Below are 21,095 nucleotides of genomic sequence, written 5' to 3' on the forward strand. Positions count from 1 at the left end.
TTCGGCATCTTAGGGAAAGAGGGGCGTTAGTTTGGTTTAAAAGGGGGAAAAGCATGGTTAACAAGAAGAGAAAAGCAAACTCAGTACTTCGTACAAATTTAGGGGGCAAGATGAGACAGAAGATGCTAGGGAAACAGAAGAAACAGGGAAGACTAAGGCTAAGGAGCAAGATCCACCCACGATTTTTCCTGTGTGTGGCCTTGAGGTAGACTTGAGGTTCCTCCCATTGTCATTTCTATGTGAGGTTGCTGGTGATCCAGGGGAGATGAGAGGAACAGAGAAAGGTAGAGGAACAAGGAATTTAGGCACAGGGTTTAGAAAGGACATCCTGGTCCTTCTCCTCTATCTCTGTCAGTTATGAAAATGGGAGAAGCTGGTGTTCAGGAAAAGGTAGGGGACTTCAAAGAAGACCACTGCAAGGCAGAGAGGACCTTAGGCTTGTACTGTTGCACATCTGTAGCAAAGTTTCCTATCTGCGTTATGAGGAGGATGCTCTAAGATAGGCAACTAAAGAAGGAAGAGACCGAAGCCACTTGACAGTTCTATCTTCGCCTACACAAGGGTCTCTCTAGACCGTGCCACACCCTCCCCCCCCTCTCTCTCTTAGACCTTTAGCTCTTCAGAGCGACAAAGAGCAGAGATAAAATAAAACAAAGCAGTGCCCCCCCCAAAAGAAACAAGAGAGGAAGACAAAAGAAGGTTAGCGCATTAGCTGTGTGAGCTGCTACAACTGCTTAATATAATAGTTTAATTCTGTGGCCTCTTATCTAATGAGTCAAGGGATGGGGAAACTGAGGAAAGGTAGGCTCTGCCCTCTTCATCTCTCAGCTGCCATCATCACTGCCCTGATCTTCTGCCTTCAGCACACAGGAGAATGAGCGTGGGAGATTTCAAGTGAGAAGTTTTTATCACGGGTCCAGAAATGGCATGGATCATCACTCCTTGTATTCCATTGGGTTGGATTCATGTTCACTTTAAGAGACTGCAAGGTGTAGACTGTTTGTCCAGAAAATAGGAATGAATCTATGATCAGCTTATGGTTCTGGTCATAGTCGACATGAGAGGGCAAGTAGAACATCCCGTAGTGATCTGTATCCAGTGGTAATGACTGTACAAAATTAACCTGGCCTAGGGACTGGAGGTGCAACAGCACACACAAGGGCTTCAGTTAGATTATCAATTCCATGTAAACTGAGCATAAGGTTCATGACTGTAATCCTTTTTATAAAGTGGAGACAGGAGGATCAGAACTTCAACATCATCCTTGACTACATATGGCATTCAAGGCTCTGACAGAGTCTCTGACAAACACAAAAAAGGTTAATCTTTCTTCAAGATGTTTAGACTATAGGTTAGAGGAGAAAACCAAAGTTTCCATGGTTACTCTTTCTCTCTGGGCAACTTTGACGTGGGCTTCTTTTTCCTACTCCTTTTTGACCTTACGTGGAAATCAGATCCAACTATCTTCCACAGCTAATTTGCCAAGTTTGATGCACATGATCTTAGGGTGTATCAGTCACTTTTCTACTGCTGTGATGAAACACCACGACATGATGGGACTTAGAGAAGTGTGGTGATTTACATATGCCTGGCCCAGGGAGTGGCATTACTTGGAGTGGAGGCCTCGTTGGAGTGGGTGTGGCCTTGTTGAAGGAAGCGTTTCACTGTGGGGGAGGGCTTTGAGAGCTTTGTTCTAGCTGCCCAAGGATGCCAGACATCTCTTGTTTGCCTTTGGAACAAGATGTTGAACTCTCAGCTACTCCTGCACGATGGCTGCTTGGACACTGCCATGCTCCTGCCTTGAAAATAATGGACTGATCCTCTGAATCTATAAGCCAGCCCTAACTAAATAAAGAGTTACCTTGGTTATTGAGTCTCTTCATAGCAATAAAACCCTAACTAAGACAAGAAGGAAGAGTGTTTGGACTTAAGGAGTCCGTCCTGGCAGGAAGCCATGACAGTGGGTGGTAGGCACGGCGGCAGCAGCAGCAGGCAGCTGGGGCTTCACTTTCTGGACCTCTAGTGTGCAGCAGGGGGAATGAGCCGGAAGTGGTCTGAGGCTTTCAATCTTAAACTCCACCCCTTGGTGGGATAATTCCTTCAGCAAGGCCACGCCTTTCCTACACAGCGCCAGCAACTGTTAAAATGCCAAGACGATAGAACACATTTCTTCATCAAATGACTAAGATGAACTTAATAAGAACGCTAAATCAACCGCATCCTAAAGACACTTGAAAACTTCTACATGGTTCTGCCAAGGAGCTGTTGCTTCAATATGGCTTCTGTGTTGACTACCTTGTTTTAAATCTTAGAAGGGAGGCCAAGTCATCAACTAATTAATTAAATATATTTTAATGCATTGTCTACATTAATCACTAGAATACAATGTGACAAAAATCTTGTCCTCATAAACACCAAGAGGGGAAAAACCATTTAAAAGCTGGGCAAGAAATGAAAGAGAACGCGCAAAAGAAAAAAATACAAATGGCTAAAATGGATTTCTCTTGAAATGTTCAACAGTCTTAGCCAATAGAAAAATGAAGATTCAAACCACTTTGATATTTCATCTTATTCCAATCAGAACAGCTGAGATTAAAAAAAGAAAAAAACTGACAACAAATGTTGCCATGGATGTGGGGGAAGGGGAACATTTATTACCATTGATGAGGATACAGACTAATGTGGCCACAATGGAAAAAAAAATTTTGTTTCTTTAAAAAGCTAGAAATAGGTCTACCATATGAACCAGTCATATCACTCCTGGGCACGGTACCAAAAGACTGCATCCTATTACCCACATATTTGCTCACCTGTCCATGATCATCATTGTATTCACAGTAGCCAGGAAATGGATACAACCTAGCTGTCCACCAACAGCTTAATGGGGAACAAAAATACGGTACATATAATTGAGCCACAAAGGAAAAATGAAGTTATGAAACTTTCAGGTGAATGAATGAAGCTAGAGATAATCATTCTGAATGAGGTGACCCAGCCTGAGGAAGACAAATGCCACCACCTATTCCCTCTCATATGTGCTGCTAGATCTTTATATAGGTGTGTTCAAACTAGAGCACCCTTAGCAGGCAGGAATGTGATAGGGAGCCAACAAGGATGTGTTCAAGTTAGGGATGACAAAATGTAGATGATGTGAAGAGGGAAGGGGAATATTTGAAGAGGAAGAGTTTAATGGGGTTGGGAACTGGGAGGCAGGGGAGAGGTGGCAGCATGGAGGGCAGGGATGGCTAACACTAGAGACCTTTGGAAGAGCCATATGAAAATCTGCTACTGTAGAAGCTTCCTAAAATGTATACATATAAATCTGTAAAGGACAATATTTTCCCAGACAACGTAAGCTAACAAGTAAAAAGCTCAATGCCAGGAATAGGTTACCTCTTTTTGACGTCTTTGTCAGTGGGATCCTGTAGAGCCCTCCAAACATCACAGCCTATTGCTATTTCTCTTGGTTACCCTCCAGAACTCAGTGGTAAGATCCTATTGCCAAAGACATCATATATTAGAATCAAAGGACAAATCAACTTGATACTGACCTGGAAGTTCTATTACTATTGGCTTGCTTTAATAGTGCTGAAAGGTACTAAGCTTCTAGGAGGTGGAAAATGATCCACACTTGTTGAATGACAACAATAATTGGCCTGGAAAGATAGGCTTATGAGGACAATAGTGTCATGGGAGTGTCATGGGAGCAAACAGCCTCTCTTTGATTGGATTTAGACCTGATCCACAAGTTAGAACTCATGCCTAGTATTGTTAATTGGTAAGACTCACGACTAGCTACGTCATAGCCTTAAGGAATAATCTTGTATTTTCAGTCTGCTAACTAGGCATAGTAATAAGATGTTTCCTAAGTTCTTATTTGTATTTTTTATGGTATGTATATATGTGTGTCTGTGCATGTTTGTGTATCTGAGTAGCAGGTCTAAGGAGACCAAGAGACTGTCCTGTAAGCTGAAGTTATAGATGGTTGTGAGCCCCCTGACATGGGTGCTATAAAACAAACATATATCCTCTGGAAAGGCAACATATGCTTTTAACTGGGGAGCCATCTCCCCAGCCCCAGTCCTTACCTTTATACCCATAGAGTAGTGCGTCTTTACTGGAGAAGCTTTTTTCTTCAGTTGACACGACAAAAACACCTGCAATTGGTCAATATTAAGACCAATATAATTGGTCAAGAACAAGATTGTAGAGTGCTCACTTCGAAATAGGATAGCCATATCCCACCTCCTTCCCCAAGGCTCAGAGATCATTGTGGAAGTGTGTGCACAGAAACTAAGAGTTGGATGTAGTAGACATTTGTAGAGAAACATGGCACTGCTGACTCACATAGGAACTCACAGATGTAACTGCATACACAAGACTTGTACAAGATCAAACCAGCTCATCCAGTGTGGATGGGGGAAGGACTTATGAAGTCCCATCCTTATGTGTGGGACTATTAGCAACTGATTGTAGTGAGCCATATTGGATTTGGGCCTGGCCGTTTTGTGACTGTATAGCTCAAAGTGGCTACGTGACTCTTGGCCGCACATACTCCTCTAAGAGCCTCTCCCATGAACTTACGGCACAGGAAGATAACATTCACGGGATGCTTCAGCCTAAGCAAAAATCAGTTATCTCCTGAGTCAACACCCGGTGTCTCCACCACCTGACCTCATCACCTGACCTCTTTGCCTCCAGCTATCACTGCCTATACCCTCATCTCCCCCTCCTTCATGTTTTACAAAGGTCACTCCCCCTACCTGAAAGCCTTAAAAGCTGTAATGTTTATCCCAATAAACGAGACCTTGACAATAGAATCTTGCTTGGTCTCCTTCTTCTCTCATCCCCCATTAGGCCCAAGGGTAGCGCCCCTTCGGAACCCTGAATAACTGGGTCCCGCCAGCGGGGACAACTGATGACTTCCGGGGAAGAGCATTGACTGTATTTAGGGAATTAGCTCCTGAAAGGTTATTCATGCCCTAGTAGATAAGTCCACATCTCCACACATATAGGCAGCACTGAGTAACCTCAGTGGTTTTGTTTGTTTGCTTTTGCTTTTTAAAAAGCCTGGTTTCTTGTCTCCATCTGTGCCCAGATTTGGAGCTGTTCCGCAGCTCTTGGTACCAAAACCTTCCCTGAGAGAGCTGGTCTCACTCCTAAGATCACAGGATCGATGGATCACAGGCCCATAGGAGGGACAAGCTCTAGTCAGAGACAGCAAGACCAACTAACATCAGAGATAACCAGATGGCGAGAGGCAAGTGCAAGAACCTAAGAAACAGAAACCAAGACTACTTGGCATCATCAGAATCCAGTTCTCTCACTACAGCAAATACTGGATATCCCAACACACCAGAAAAGCAAGATTTGGATTTAAAATCACATCTCATGATGATGATAGAGGACTTTAAGGAGGACATAAATAACTCCCTTAAAGAAATACAGGACAGCACAGATAAACAAGTAGAAGCCCTTTAAGAGGAAACACAAAAATCCCTTAAAGAATTACAGGAAAATATAACCAAACAGATGAAGGAATTGAACAAAACCATCCAGGATCTAAAAATGGAAATAGAAACAATAAAGAAGTTACCAAAGGGAGAAAACCTAGGAAAGAGATCAGGAGTCATAGATGCAAGCATCACCAACAGAATACAAGAGATAAAAGAGAGAATCGCAGGGGCAGAAGATACCGTAGAAAACATTACACAACTGTCAAAGAAAATGCAAAAAGCAAAAAGTTCCTAACTCAAAACATCCAGGAAATCCAAGACACAATGAGAAGATCAAACCTAAGGATAATAGGTATAGAAGGGAGCAAAGATTTCCAACTTACAGGGCCAGTAAATATCTTCAACAAAATTATAGAAGAAAACCTCCCTAACCTAAAGAAAGAGATGCCCATGAACATACAAGAAGCCTACAGAACTCCAAATAGATTGTACCAGAAAAGAAATTCCTCCCATTACATAATAGTCAAAACACCAAATGCACAAAAGAAAGAAAGAATATTAAAAGCAGTAAGGGAAAAAGATCAAGTAACATGTAAAGGCAGACCTATCAGAATTACACCAGATTTCTCAACAGAGACTATGAAAGCTATAAGATCCTGGACAGATATTATACAGACACTAAGAGAACACAAATGCCTATACCTAGCAAAATTCTCAATTACCATAGATGGAGAAACCAAGATATTCCATGGCAAAACCAAATTTACACAATATCTTTCCACAAATCCAGCCCTACAAAGGATAATAGATGGAAAACTCCAATGCAAGGAGGGAAACTACACCCTAGAAAAAGCAAGAAAGTAATCTTCTTGCAGCAAACCCAAAAGAAAAGAGCCACACAAACATAATTATACCTCTAACAACAAAACAGGAAACAATCACTATTCCTTAATATCTCTTAATATCAATGGACTCAATTCCCCAACAAAAAGACATAGACTAACAGACTGGATACATAAACAGGGCCCAGCATTTTCTTGCATACAGGAAATGCACCTCAATGACAAAGACAGACACTACCTCAGAGTAAAAGGCTGGAAAAAAAATTTTCCAAGCAAATGGCCTCAAGAAACAAGCTTTAGTAGCCATTCTAATATCACATAAAATTGACTTTCAAGCCAAAAGTTATCAAAAAAGATAAGGAAGAACACTTCATACGCACCAAAGAAAAAAATCTACCAAGATAAACTCTCAATTCTGAAAATCTATGCTCCAAATGCAAGGGCACCCACATTCATAAAAGAAACTTTACTGAAGCTCAAAGCACACATTGTACCTCACATAATAACAGTAGGAGAATTCAACACCCCACTCTCATCAATAGACAGATCATAGAAGCAGAAGCTAAATAGAGACACAGTGAAACTAACAGAAGTTATGAGCCAAATGGATTTAACAGACATCTATAGAACATTTCATCCTAAAACAAAATAATATATCTTTTTAGCAGAATATAGCATATAATTGGTCACAAAACATGCCCCAATAGATGCAAGGAGATTGAAATAATCCCATGCATCCTATCAGACCACCATGGACTATGGTTGGTCTTCAATAACAACAAAAACAACAGAAAGCCCACATGTACATGGAAACTGCACAAAGCTCTACTCAATGACAACTTGGTCAAAGAAGAAATTAAGAAAGAAATTAAAGACTTTTCAGATTTTATTTTTTATTGGATACTCTTGTACATTTTTTTTATTGGATATTTCTTTATTTACATTTCAAATGTTATTCTCTTTCCTGATTTCCTGTCCATAAGCCCCTTATCCCTCCCCTCCCCTTCTTTTATAAGGGTGTTCCCCTACTCATCCACCCCCTTACTGCTCCCCCATTCCCCCAATCCCCTACACTGTAGGTCCAACCTTGGCAGGACCAAAGGTTTCTCCTTCCATTGGTGCCCAGCAAGGCCATCCTCTGCTACACATGCAATTGGAGCCCTGGGTCAGTCCATGTATGGTCTTTGGGTAGTGGTTTACTCCCTGGATGCTCTGGTTGGTTGGCATTATTGTTCTTATGGGGTTGCAAGTCCCTTTAGCTCTTTCAATACTTTCTCTAATTCCTCCAATGGGGGTCCTGTTCTCAGTTCAGTGGTTTGTTGCTAGCATCCGCCTCTGTATTTGACATGTTCTGTCTGTGTCTTTCAGGAGAGATCTATATCTGATTCCTGTCAGCCTGCATTTAGCTTCATCAATCTTATCTAGGACTTTTTAGAATTTAATAAAATGAAGGCACAACATAACAAAATTTACGGGACATAATGAAAACAATGCTAAGAGGAAAACTCAACTCTGAGTGCCTCCAAATGAAATCGGAGAGAGCATACACTAGCAGTTTGACAGCACACCTGAAAGCTCTAGAACAAAAGAAGCAAATCCACCAAAGAGGAGTAGATTGCAGGAAATATTCAAACTCAGGGCTGAAATCAACCAAGTAGAAACAAAAAGAATTATGCAAAGAATCAACAAAACCAGGAGCTGGTTCTTTGACAAAATCAAAAAGATAAATAAACCCTTAGCTAGACTAACCAGAGGGCAGAGAGATAGTATTGAAATTAACAAAATCTGAAATTAAAAGGGAGACATAACAATAGAAACTGAGGAAATTAAAAAAATTATCAGATCCTACTATAAAAGCCTATATTCAACAAAACTGGAAAATCTGGATGAAATGGACAATTTTCTAGACAGATACCAGGTACCAAAGTCAAATCAGGATCAGATAAACCATCTAAACAGTCACATAACCCCTAAAGAAAAGAAGCTATCACTAAAATTCTCCTAACAAAAAAAAAAAAATGCAGGACCAGATGGGTTTAGTGCAGAATTCTATCATTCTATCAGACCTTCAAAGAAGACCTAATATCAATACTCTGCAAACTATTCCACAAAATAGAAACAGAAGCAACACTGTCCAATTCATTCTTTGAAGCCACAGTTATGCTTATACCTAAACCACACAAAGACCCTACAAAGAAAGAGAACTTCAGACCAATTTCCCTCATGAATATCAATGCAAAAATATTAAATAAAATTCTTAGAAACAGCATCCAAGAATACATCAAAACGATCACTCACCATGATCAAGTAGGCTTCATCCCAGGGGTGCAGGGATGGTTCAATATATGAAAATCTGTCAATGTAATCCACTGTATAAACAAACTCATGGAAAAAAAACCCACATGATTATTTCATTAGATGCTAAGAAAGCATTTAACAAAATTCAATACCTCTACATGATAAAAGTGTTGGAAAGATCAGGAATTCAAGGCCCATAACCTAAACATAGTAAAAGCAATATATAGTAAACAAATAGCCAACATTAAACTAAATGGAGAGAAACTTGAAGCAATCCCACTAAAATCAGGGACTAGATAAGGCTGTCCACTCTCTCCCTACTTATTCAATATAGTAATCGATGTCCTAGCCAGAGCAATCGGACAACAAAAGGAATTCAAAGGGATACAAATTGGAAAGGAAGAAGTCAAAATATCACTATTTGCATATGATATGATAGTATTTTTAAGGTGACCCCAGAAGTTCCACCAGAGAACTCTTATAAACAACTTCAGCAAAGTGACTGGATGGAAAATTATCTCAAACAAATCAGTAGCTTCCCTCTACTCAAAGGATAAACAGGCTGAGAAAGAAATTAGGGAAACGACACCCTTCACCATAGCTACAACCAATATAAAATACCTTGGTGTGATTCTAACCAAGCAAGTGAAAGATCTGTATGGCAAGAGCTTCAAGTCTCTGAAGAAAGAAATCTAAGATCTCAGAAGATGGAAAGATCTCCCATGTTCATGGATTGACAGAATTATTATAGTAAAATGGCCATCTTGCCAAAAGCAATGTACAGATTCAATGCAATCTCCATCAAAAGTCTAACTCAATTCTTCATGGAATTAGAAAGAGCACTTCGAAAATTCACTTGAAAAAGAAAAAAAAAATCCAGGATAGGGAAAACTATTCTCAACAATAAAAGAACTTCTGGGGGAATCACCATCCCTGATCTCAAGCTGTATTACAGAGCAATAGTGATAAAAACTGCATGGTATTGGTACAGAGGCAGGCAGGTAGATCAAAGGAATAGAACTGAAGACCCAGAAATGAACCCACACACCTATGATCATTTGATCTTTGACAAAGGAGCTAATACCATCCAATGGAAAAAAGACAGCATTGTCAGCAAATGGTGCTGGTTCAGCTAGAGGTCAGCATGTAGAAGAATGCAAATTGATCCATTCTTATCTCCTTGTACAAAGCCTTAGTCCACATGGATCAAGAACCTCCCCATAAAACCAGATACACTGAAACTAATAAAAGAAAAAGTGGGGAAGAGTCTCAAACACATGGGCACTGGGGAAAATTTCCTGAACAGAACACCAGTGGTTTATGCTCTAAGATCAAGAATCGACAAATGGGACCTCATAAAATTGCAAAGCTTCTGCAAGGCAAAGGACACTGTCAATAGGACAAAATGGCAACCAACAGATTTGGAAAAGGTCTTTACCAATCCTACATCTGATAGAGGGCTAATGTCTAATATCTACAAAGAACTCCAGAAATTAGACTTCAGGGAATCAAATAATCCTATTTAAAAATGTGGAAGAGAGCTTAACAAAGAATTCTCATCTGAGGAATACCAAATGGCTGAGAAGCACCTAAAGAAATGTTCAATCTCCTTAGTCATCGAGGAAATACAAATCAAAACAATCCTGAGATTCCACCCCACACTAGTCAGAATGACTAAGATCAAAATCTTAGGTGACAGCAGATGCTGGCGAGGATGTGGAGAAAGAGGAACACTCCTCCATTGTTGGTGGGATTACAAGCTGTGGTTGTACAACCATTCTGGAAATCAGTCTGGAGGTTCCTCAGAAAATTGGACATAGTACTACCTGAGGATCCAGCTATACCTCTCCTGGGCATATACCCAAAAGATGCCCCAACATACAACAAGGACACATGCTCCACCATGTTCATAGCAGCCTTATTTATAATAGCCAGAAGCTGGAAAGAACCCAGATACCCTTCAACACAGGAATGAATACAGAAAATGTGGTACATCTACACAATGGAATATTACTCAGCTATCAAAAACAATGACTTTATGAAATTCTTAGACAAATGGATGGAACTAGAAAATATCCCGAGTGAGGTAACCCAGTCACAAAAGAACACACATGGTATGCACTCACTGATAAGTAGATATTAGCACAAAAGCTTGGAATACCTGAGAAAAAAATTTACAGATCATATGAAGCTCAAGAAGAAGGAAGGCCAAAATGTGGATATTTCATTCCTTCTTAGAAGGGAGAACAAAATACTCACAGGAGGAAATACAGGGACAAAGAGTGGAGCAAGGGCTAAAGAAAAGGTCATCCAGAGACTGCCCCACCTGGGGATCTGTCCCATATGCAGCCACCAATCCTAGTCACTATTGCTGATGCCAAGAAGTGCTTGTTGACTAGAGCCACATATGGGTGTCTCCGAAGGGACTCTGCCAGAACCCTACTGATACAGAGGAGGATGCCTGCAGCTAACCACTGGACTGAACAAGGGGACTCCAATGGTGGAGTTAGAGAAAAGATTGAATGAACTGAAGGGGTTTGTAACCCCATAGGAAGAACAACAATATCAACGAACCAGACCCGCTAGAGCTCCCAGGAACTAAAACACCAACCAATGAGTATACATGGAGGGACCCATGACTCCAACTACATATGTAGCAGAGGGTGGTATTGTCTAGCATCAATAGGAGGAAAAACCCTTGGTCCTGTGAAGGCTCATTTCCTCAATGTAGGGGAATGCCAGGGTGTTGAGGTGGTAGTGGGTGGGTGTGAGTGAGTGGGTGTAAGTGGGAGCATCCTCATAGAAGCAGGGGGAGGGGGAGGAGGAATGAAAGAGGGGGGGAAGGGGATAACATTTGAAATGTAAATACATAAAATATCCAAGAAAAATAAAATTTTTAAAAAAGTGCTTATGGAATTGTGAGGAGAAACAGTGGTACAGGGAAAGCAGAATGGATTTGATTAAAATGCATTACTTACACATATAAAGTTTATTTGTTTAGTATGTGTGTATGTTTATATGTAAGTATATGTATATGCATGTATGTGTGCATGTACAGAAGCACATCTATGCCACAGTGTGCAGGTAGCAGTCAGATGACAACTTTTGAGAACCAACTCTTTCTACCATGTGATTCCTGGGGATCAAATCCAGGTTCTTAGGCTTGGCAGAGAGGTCCCTTTCTTGGCTCAGCCATTTCGTCTCACCTGACTCACAGCTTTGAGTACATCGCTTAGCTGTTGTGTTTGTCAAACTGGGCGGCGGGCGTACTTCTGCTGATGTTCTGTTGTACAGGTCGCCCATTGATCTGAATTAATAGCAGATACAATTCTGTAGCTTCCCTCTCCACTCTAAATCAGGAGTGGTTGGCCATGGTTTGACTCTCCTCCAGATTACACGGGGGTGAGAACAATCCCTACTGTGCCTGTGTGGGGTGTTGGGGTATGATGTGGAAGTCATGACAGCTATGGTCACATAAATGGACTGACGTCCCTGTGTAAAGGGGCCCACACGAATGGGCTCTCTCTGCTCCTTTTCTGCCATGCAAGGAACGGTGTTCTTATCCTGTGGTCAATACTGTATTTAAGGTTCCACACTGGAAGCAAAGACTGACTCCCTAGGCACCAAACCTGCCAGCACCTTGAGCTTACACTTTCCAGTCTCCAAAAGGGAAATCAACACTTTTCTGCTCTTTATAAATTAAAAACGGACTAAGACAAACCCCAATCCACTTGACCATAGCTATGTCTAGAAAAGTCAATTCCCCTGGAGCATTTGGAAACTGCCCACACAATAATTTTCTGAACCTGCTTCTCTCCAGAGAACATTCTGGAGTCAGCCATTTGCTCAGATGCAGAATTGTGTCTCTTTTGCTTTTCCATTTCAGGCTTCTAAATGTTGTCCCTGGGTCCGTTTCAGAATCTGTAATTGGATCATTTGGGGCTGAGCCTGCGGTGCAGTATCTCATCCACTCATCACTTTTGTCCATATTCATCATGGGGGAAAAAATAGAAGCTAGAACTCTGGCTACACTGTTCATTGCAACACTTGCCTCTGCTCCTGATTTCAAAAGCATTGCGGGGTTGCGTCTGTGTGGTGGTCATTTTCTCAAAGCCACCTCCCCCACTTTGTGTTGCCAACTCAAAACATATTTGTGCCTAGAAATGAGGACTATTTTGAAATTGTTCTGGACTATGTTCTAAAAGGTCATTGAAAGACCCTGACTACTCCCCACCCCGCCCTCATACACACATGCTCTGTCTCTCACTTACTAAGAATGCTTCCCAGACCAGTGCATCAAACGCTGGTGTGGAGCTGTGGTTAGGAGACAGGCGAGCAAAAGTTATCCCTAAATGCCTTAATTTTGGACCGCAAGCAAAGCTCATTTTAGCCACAAAAATCTGCTTATTCCCTCCTACCGGTTTCCTCTGTTTTAACCAGCTCGGGGATGTTTTAATGATACTATGAGCCAGCAGGAACCCCAGCAAGTAACTGGAGCTCCCTTGATACCTTGATGTGCCTTATCCCATTCAGAACACCACCCCCACCCCACATGCAATTCCTGCCTATCTAGCCCCATTGTCTCAATGCAGTGTGTGAGGAAATGAAGCATGGTCAGGTCAGTTCCATGTCTAAGAACCCCACACTAGCAGGTCACACATGCCTGACTTCAAAGCCAAGGCTTTCTACTGTCCCATTCAATTAATTTTCTCAGGAATCAATAGGCATATGACTTTGGACAAGCCAGTTCACCTTCTCTGAGCCCAGCTCCTTCTAAGTTAAAGGAGTCAGGTTCAATGGAGGACTGAGTGTTCTACCTCTAATGTTACCTCTATTCTCATTGTTCTGGGACTGGCTCTCTCCTGAGGAGAAGGATACATCAACATTCAGCAACAGACCTAACGTCAATCATGTACACTAGTTAAGTACCAGCTCTGTACATGGTGAGTTATAATTTTGTTTTAATCCTCCTGACAAGATTGCGAGGGTCTGATAATTATCTTGTTTGGTAGCTAAGAAATTCAAAAAGCACAGCCTGAGTCACACAGCAAATAAGAAGCAATCTAAAAGAATCTGCTTCTCAAGTCCATGCCCCTGTGAACGCCATGTTATGTCGGGAGGGAAGAACAAAAGTACTGTCAGAAATGCTTCTATCAGGTATACGAAAACACAACACCCCATCTCATTAGCACAATCAATCTTCATGGGCTTATCTGTTAGTTTAAAACAAGAGTAATTAGTAACAAAATTAAAATCCAAGAGGGAGGAGATAGAGCGGTGGCTCAGTGGTTAAGAGCACTGGATGCTCTTTTAGAGGCCCGGAGTTCAATTCCCAGCAACCATGTGGTGGCTCACAACCATCTACAATGGGAGCTCATGCCTTCTTCTGGCATGCACCATATATGTACACAGAACATTCACCCATAAATAAACTTTAAAAAAGGGGATGGGGGACCAAATTTAGAGCCAGATAAATCTGTGAATGTGAAAAAGTGGTCAGAAGAGGTCAACTGAAAAGACGGCAGCTGCTTGGAAGGTACAGATAATTAGGCCAAGCTGGTTTTGCAGAGGATGTGGGTGTAGATAATACATTGGTGTATTTCAGTCCAGCCTTAACTTACAGCCTCAATCAGTAATAAAAAGGATGCCTGGAACTTTGTAAGGCGGCATACCAAGTATCATCAAGAGAAGGTGTAGTACTCTGAGCACACCAGAGAGACAGAAGGGAAGGTTGACGCCATTGCCATGACTACAAGCGAGCGTCATCAGTTTTCACGCCCTTCTGCTTGTCCAAAAGCTAGGGTGTGACCATTTTGTGAGTCAAAGCTGACAATGTTCACTGGACACCAAGTCTCTGGAATTAAAAAACCATCTCCCGAGGCTGCCAGGACACAGCACTCAGAATCTGAGTGGAGGAGTCATATATCTGTTATGTAGGGAAATTGGAAACCCGCCTTTTTCCCGCCTCAGAAGAGATGCAGTTATTGCCTGAATTCGACTATTCTATAAGGAAATGGAGGGATGAAAACTCAAGACCATGAAAAAGTGAATATAGATCCGTCACAGCAATGAAACTCACCTGAGAAGCAGGGTAGGCATTGAAAAGTGGGAGGGACATGTAGGATGATTGACAAGCCCACTGTTGAGCAGGTGGGCTCTGAATGGTTTCCAGTAGCACACTTGTTTAGTGATAAACTCTCGAGTCACCTAAAGCACAGAATACAGAATATATTGTATAGAATATTGTGTTTATATGGGAAGGGGGGGCTATACATGCTGTCTGAGCTACAAAGCCCTCAATTATCCCAAGCAAGACACTCTTGGGAAGGAACTTTGCTCCATGAGTCAACAGTCTCTTCCTCACATCCTTACTGATGAATTGGAAGTTGAATCAGAGGAGAAAACAGGGATTGAGTAGCAGTGGGGTGGGGAGGGTGACCTCAAGAATGCTAGAGCAATGTTAGTCACTGGCTTAATACTATGGAGTCAAATGGAAATGAACCGAAGGACTGTTTTTATCTGTTGCAGCTCCGTCTGTCTCTCTAGGAGGCAGAAGAGTAGAGATTAAGGTGTGGACACCATTAGTCAAGGGCCTGGCTCAGCCTGAGTCAGCATCTCCTGGCTTCACCCTTTGCACACTCATGTGATCTGGGGTTGTCAGGAAGGGTCCAAAGGGAGATCGTCACTTACTGACCTTTGAAAGGCTAGGACATCTGAGGGATCGTGTCTGTCCAAGCCCCACTGGACGTGGGTATGGATGTACGTGTATCCGATGGGTGTTGTAAATATACCCTGCTGATTCAGGATATGTACAAAGGCTATCTCATCCCTGTCCTCTCCATTTTGGGCCTCCTGTGTCTATTTCAAAGCTCTAGAGGTAGGCTGATCTGATTTCTGTCCATCCTGTCCCCTCCTTGTTTACTGGAACATTGGGTCACTGCAGTACAGCTGGGATGTGAGCTCTGAGCAGTCCAGCGAGGCTGAGGCGGGGCCCTGCAGGGCTTCTTGTCATTGCGCTGTTTTTCCTTCCCTCCCACAGCGTTTTCTTGGAAGTTCCCTGCCAGGCTCAGTGTGTATCTGCAGAGACACATTCCACATTCCCAGCTGCTTTCAACTCAGCAAGTCTCGCGCCTGCCGCTCCTTTCAAAAGCCCCGTGGCCTGCAATGTTAGAGATAAAAATGCCCGCAGAAAGGGAATGAAACAAACACCATATGATCCCAGAAATGGGGGCAGCCAAAGTTTTTGTTATGACTCAAGAATGTCCATTTTCACATACAAACCCGTCATCATTGTTTCCCGTCTTCAAAAGCAAAGAGGAGAACAATCTCTGCATAGGAGGCCTTTGTGATTCAGCTGAAGAGAACAAGGAGGAGCCCCAGTAGCTGCTCAGTAGAGGTGACCTGATGCTGACCTTTCTCCCTGATCACGTGATGCCCCACTGCCTGAACCCTTGCGACCTACAACAGTCCTACTTCCCCTTTCCCCTCCCTCAAAGCTTCAGGTCTCTGACTTTCCCCACCCACACTTCTTTCAGGCATAATTACTTAATTCTTTCTATACTATAGGAAATAAATAAGGGTGGGTAGGAGAGAAAGACTAAGATACATCAACTATTTTAAAATCATATTTAAGGCCTGGGGGATGGCTCAGTTGATAAAGTGCTTGCTTATGAGGTCTCATGTAGCTTAGGCTGGACCCAGACCTACTATGTAGTGCAGGATGACCTAGAGCCTCTAATCTTCCTGCCTCTATCTTCCCATGCTGGGATTCCAGGCACGTGGCACCATAACCAGTTTTATGCAGTACTAGAGACTGGGTTTTAGGCTTGTTAGGCAGACACTACCAGCTGTGCCAAACCCCCAGCCACGAGTTGTTCTTGTTACCAGATGCTGCATGGATAATTTAAGGTTGAGACAATTCTCAAGATGTGATCCTCTGAGCTGTAGTATCGGCATCCCTCCAGATTTACTGAGACCAGAACTCTTGAGGGAAAGCATAGATATTGAAATATTTATTGAGCCCAAAGAAGTTCAAGAAGCCTTGAGCTAGAGGAGTCTTCATGGAGTTGGGGTGAAGGGAGGTGATGGGGTTTCTCTGTGCTCTTTACATTCGGAATAGTTCAGTCTGGGGAAAGAGTGAGTGTCTTAGGGTCTTATTGCTATGAACAGACACCATGACCAAAGCAACTCCTATAAGGACAACATTTAATTGGAACTGGCTTACAGGGTCAGAAGTTCAATCTATTATCATCAAGGCAGGAGCATGGCAGCATCTAGTCAGGCATGGTGCAGGAGGAGCTGAGTTCTACATCTTCATCTGAAGGAAGCCAGGAACAGACTGGGCATCCTCAGGCAGCTAGGAGGAGGGTCTCCAAGCCCACCCCAGAGTGACACACTTCCTCCAACAAGGCCACACTTTATAATAGTGCCACTCCCCAGGCCAAGCACATGGAAACCATCACAGTGAGCAAGAACATGAGGAGGACCAGGGGTGACAGTGGCCATATCCGATGTTGCCAAGATGTCTTCTTCTGCCATACTCTGGTTAGGGCTGTGGAATTGTCTGGTCTTCACATGAGCACATGAGGAGCCCTGTTCTGAAATGATCCTGGCTCTGTCCTTTTGTGTCTGGTTTGCCTTAGGCGATGGGGAGAAAATAAAAATGGCACTTTCTGTTCTTTTAATCTTTTCCCTTATTGAATTAAATACGCCTTGCGTTGGTGCAACTTGCTTGCCCCTTTTGAGCTTTGGGAGACTCTCAAAATGAGCTCCCAAGACCATGAAAAGGGTGTAGGAATTGCTACTTGTCAGGGTCCCTTTTGTGATTTCTAGTCACAGGTGGCTTTTGAGCAGTTGAAATGGAGATGGGTTACGTGTGTACGGTGTACACTGGAGATGTACACAAAGACATGTGAATTGTCTCATAAACAGGTCTACATAGAGTTCACACTGAAGTGGCAGCTCTGAATATACTGGGTTAAATAAGATATCATTAAAATTAACTTCATACAGCCTTCTTGTCTTAAATGTGGGAAATTTAGAACTACAAACATGGCGCGTGTTGCTGACTTACACTGTATTTCCATTAGATGGCGCTGGTCTAGTCCATCTGAGGCTGTGATCAAACCCAGGGTTTAGGTAAGACCGGTAGTTCTAACAGAGGCAAATAGGAGGGACAGGGCCCAGCATAATCCAGTATTCAAATGAGTTACTCACAGAGACAGGGTGCCAGAGTTGGCTCTGTTCTCTCACTTGCTGGGTGAGTAACTTAACATCTCTGAACTTCTTCCCTCCCCTCCCCTCCTCCCTCCTCTCCCCTCCCTCCCTCCTCTAGCCTCTGTTTCTTCTCTGTGCTGATGCCTTGAGCACATCAAGCAACACTGTGCCACTGAGCTTCCATTCCCAACTCTTTCGTCTATAAAATGAGGTTCTCTAAAAGGAGTTTTGTCCATTAAGAAAATGATTGTAAAATATTTAATTCAGTTTTAGGCTGCTAATAACTATCCAATAAATTCCATTTATTTATTTATTTATTTATTTATTTATTTATTTATTTATTTGAGACAAGGTCGCGCTGTATAGCTCTGGCTAGCCTGGGACTTACTGTGTAGACCAGGCTGGACCTGAACCCGCCGTGATGCACAGACCAGTCTGGAGTTCTGGGTTTACAATTGTCCACTGCACCCAGTCATTAAATCTTCTTAAATAAGGGGAGATTTTAGGGTATTGGAAAGATGGCCCAGTGGTTAAAAGCACCTGCTGCTCTTGTAGAGGACCCAGTTTCTGGATTTGGTGCCCGTTACCCAAATGACAGCTTATAGCCTGCTGTAACTACAGATCCATGGGCTACAGTGGCCCTCCTCTGGCCCCCAAGGGCATCAGGCACATAGACTGTACACTTAACCCATGTGCGTGCAAAGCACTCATATGCATAAAATAAAAATAACAAGTCTTTGAAAAACAATGTTACAGAAAGGTGGTTGTTGCTAGATGGTGTTAGAGGGGTGTGTGTGTGTGTGTGAAATTTGCTTTTAAGAGTCTGTAATATTTAGATTAGTCTTTAAAAAGCATTTATTTATTTATCTTTTATGTTATGAGTACTCTGTTGCTGTCCTCAGACACACCAGAAGAGGGCATCAGATCCCATTACAGATGGTTGTGAGCCATGATGTGGGTGCTGGAAATTGAACTCAGGACCTTTGGAAGAATAGTCAGTGCTCTTAACCACTGAGCCATTTCTTCAGCCCAGATAGATGACCCCGGCATGATTTGAACGTGCAACCTCCTGATCTGGAGTCAGATGCGCTACCATTGAGCCACAAGGTCTCCCTGCAGATTAGCTTTTTATCTATAAGGATTAGCTACAGAAACAGGGTGCTTACACCTTCTTCCTCTTCTTCAGTTGTAAGCCCGTGGCTGACCCTGAGCTTTGCCTAGCACTGTGTTACTCTAGGTCCTCCTAAGGAAAGACAAGGTACACTGCGTACATTCTGTTCCTGGACAGCGACTGGGCTGGTTTGCTATGCCTACAAAACCTGACACCTTATGTGTCATTGGCAGTGGATGGAGTCTGGGGGTGAAAGAGGACAGTTCCTGAATGGCGAAAGAGCCTCTTACTGTCATTACTGAAGCAGAGAAGTTGCAGGAGTCTGGTGTAAGGCTATGGTCAGGCTGAGATTCCCTACTCGCCTTCGAAGGGGAGCTTTAGTGGTCCCATCTCAGTGACAGCTGGTAATATGTTATATTTTTTTGTTGTTGGTTTTTCCAGACAGGGTATCTCTGTGTAGACCTAGCTATCTGGGGCTCAGTTTGTAGACCAGGCTGGCCTCAAACTCACAGAGATCTGCCTGCCTCTGCCTCCTGAGTGCTGGGATTAAAGGCATGCACAACCACCTCTTAGAGATGTTAAATTCTTATTCTTCTCCAGAGAAGGCAGGCCACTCACTAAATTTATAAGAAAACAGGATAAATGGGAAAAGGGGGCAGTCCCCAAAAAAGAAAAAAGGTGGCATCTGGCTCCCTTCAGAAAGATGTTGAATGCCCTGTCCTAATAGCATGTCTCTAGATATGAGTTCTCCAAGCTCCTAGAGTGGTGCTGTGAGTAAACCTGTAACAGTTTATTTAGTAACAACAGCAGCAGTAGCAACAATAGGTTTTATGTAACAAAACCTCAGCTTGCCTCCATGGATACTGTTTAAAACAGCTACGATGCAGGGACTGAGACCGCTCAGGGCTACCTGCTTCTGGGTAGGTCCTCTGGGCTGTTTCCAACCTTGAGAAAAGCAGCAAAGGGTGGAAATGCCATACTTGGCTGAGGATGAGATTAAAGAGTCCTCCGTGTCTCTCTGAGTGGTGTTACCTCATTTATCATCGCCGACATCATCAGGGCCCTCATCGTCATCCTCATCAAAAGAGATGTCCTTTGTTCAGCCCTTCCTGCATGCCAGAGCCTTTGCTTTCCTTAGCCGATATCACCCGATTCTCCTGACAGCCGCCAGGGAAGGGCTATTATTACACCATTTCTACAGATGAGGAAGCTGACGCTCACAGACATCAAATAACTTGCTAAGAGGTAACGCCTCTGCTGATGGACGTACTGGAATGGAGACTGTCTTTTGTGAACCAAGAAGGGATCCCTGGACATGAAACTCTCGACTCCAAAGATTCTTTTCTAAGAAATATTTCATAATACAAGCAGAAGTTCACAAATTATGTAACTCCTGAAATCACGGTGTTAGAAAAAAATAGCATTTTACCATAAAGCATGAAATGCATATGTTTTTAAATAAAGGATGTGTGTTTTATAAGTAAACACTAAAGGGCAGGAGACTGTTGAGTTCTCTCACGTACATCCAGAATTATCAACAGAGGGCTAAGGAATGGCTGAGCGAGTACAGCACTTGCCATGCATGAGGACATAATGAGGATGAGATTTGAATCTTCAGAACCCATGTGAAAGCTCATGTCCACGGTCCTAGTGTTCCTATGGTGAGATGGGCAGCAAAGGCAGGAGACTCTTCAGATGCTCTCAGGCCAGCCATCCTGTCATCATAGGGGGAACAGCCAAGGAGAGACCCTGTCTCAAGCCCGTCGGAAAGTGAAGACAAAGATCTGATGCTGCCCTCTGACCTTCAGGAACTGTCGGTGGTATGTTTTCTGCACTCACACACATTCATGAATATCATATCATCTCTCTCTCTCTCTCTCTCTCTCTCTCTCTCTCTCTCACACACACACACACACACACACACACACACATACACACACACTTCACTTCCAATAAAAGTCATATTTGCCAGTGTAATTTACTCAAATACAGCAATTGGCACAAATGTCAGTGATTGGGGCTATCTGAACAGGTGAACCACTTCCAAACAGAGTAAAACACAATTTATAGAGTATATTATTTACAGTCTAAGAAAATTTAGTATGTGCCAACTGAATTATGCAACATGCTTTGGGTTTATGGGAAAGGTGGCTCTAAGTCCTATCTCAAATG

Source organism: Rattus norvegicus, chromosome 13 (assembly GCF_021556685.1).
Source record: "Rattus norvegicus strain SHRSP/BbbUtx chromosome 13, alternate assembly SHRSP_T2T, whole genome shotgun sequence".
Taxonomy (NCBI): domain Eukaryota; kingdom Metazoa; phylum Chordata; class Mammalia; order Rodentia; family Muridae; genus Rattus; species Rattus norvegicus.